Source organism: Nycticebus coucang, chromosome X (assembly GCF_027406575.1).
Source record: "Nycticebus coucang isolate mNycCou1 chromosome X, mNycCou1.pri, whole genome shotgun sequence".
NCBI lineage: Eukaryota > Metazoa > Chordata > Mammalia > Primates > Lorisidae > Nycticebus > Nycticebus coucang.
In genome coordinates this window covers 50,850,601-50,851,448 of record NC_069804.1, presented here as the reverse complement: position 1 = coordinate 50,851,448, position 848 = coordinate 50,850,601, and the positions used below count along the sequence as shown (strand labels likewise).

Below are 848 nucleotides of genomic sequence, written 5' to 3'. Positions count from 1 at the left end.
TAACCAAGGACATTTATCCTTTATTTACTTTCTATTTCTGCCATCTAAACTGCCTGAACTGGTCTTTGTTATTGGAAGGAGGCTGGCAAGCAAGGGATGGAGCAGAGAGAAGCTGAGAGGCCTGACTTCTTGGGCTGAAATTCTGATCCTCTGAAACAGATTACTAAGAGACAGATCATCTGTTATGGTGTCCCTTTTTCTTTTCCCCCACTCTTTCCCTTCGCCCATTTCCTTCATTTATTTTCCCTGTTCTTCTTTGTCTTCTCTTTATCTCTCTCTGAACATATTCCAAGTTTTTTTTTTTTTTTTTTCCGGTCAAAATTTCATTCAGTGCAACAGTCAGAGACCAAACAAAAAATAGTAGATTTATCGCTTCTTGGTCTTTTGACTAAGATCAAGTATAGCATCTGTTCTTATCAGTTTAAAAGACACTAGAGAGACCTTATACTTTTATTAACTCCCACACCTTTGCCAACACTTATTATTCCAAAGCCATGACTCCATCCCAAGCCTATACAATTGAGTTACGCAGGCAAGAGTGAGGTGCCTCACATTTATTCTTGTTGCATTTCATCCCTTCTGACTCAGCACTCTTACCTCAACCTTTTGAGATATCTTGCAATTCTTTTTGTTGCACAAGTTCTCACTCACCCTGCTGGTCACCAGGAAATTTGATAAATGTAAATAAAAAATGTTGGACAAGGCAGGAAATTGGCAGAACTTAGGGGGACAAAAGGGCTATGGGTGTCATCTAGTCTGTGAGCTGTAAATCAATGGACTCCAGAAACATTACTGTGAGGGCAAAGAAGATGTGGAAAGGGAAGCATAGTTTTCCACAGAACAGAGCC

General features: G+C 39.9%; 1 pseudogene; it reads left to right on the top strand.

The window, feature by feature from the left end:
- Positions 1–368: 368 nt before the first annotated feature.
- LOC128578567 (uncharacterized) lies at positions 369–469 on the top strand (annotated as a pseudogene).
- The last annotated feature ends 379 nt before the right edge of the window (positions 470–848 follow it).